We start from the raw sequence: 425 nt of genomic DNA, 5'->3' as shown, positions 1-425 counted from the left end.
ATTGATGAGTTTAAGAATTGAAATTGAAAGGACAAAGAGATGACCAAACTTAGAAAAGATGTGCTGGTGCAATCCAAACTGGAACACTATTCGGTAAGTGAGACATATTTGGACTTGTAAATCTTAAATTTAGGTCTACTTTATACTTTCATATCGGCTCAAATTTAAAAAGATCATTTTCAAGTTCAAATTATAGCAACAACAAAGAAGTTCGAATTTGTTCTGTAACCTAAACACTATTCAGTTTTTTGCCCATATCTAGAGTTCTAGAAGTCCAAATGACCTCTATTTTTTTTCTCCTTGAAAGTTGAGACAATTTTCTACAACTTTTATATAAGTGGTTCCAATTCTGATGTTATCAATGATGTTTTGGGCAAACAATAGAAGATAAGGATTGTCACCAAGTCAAGAGTTAGCCACCTACT

This window comes from Populus euphratica, unplaced genomic scaffold (genome assembly GCF_000495115.2).
Source record: "Populus euphratica unplaced genomic scaffold, PopEup_1.0 scaffold105.1, whole genome shotgun sequence".
In the NCBI taxonomy this organism is placed as follows: Eukaryota; Viridiplantae; Streptophyta; class Magnoliopsida; order Malpighiales; family Salicaceae; genus Populus; species Populus euphratica.
The sequence above is the reverse complement of the archived record's forward strand: the minus strand, read 5'-3'. Positions refer to the sequence as shown.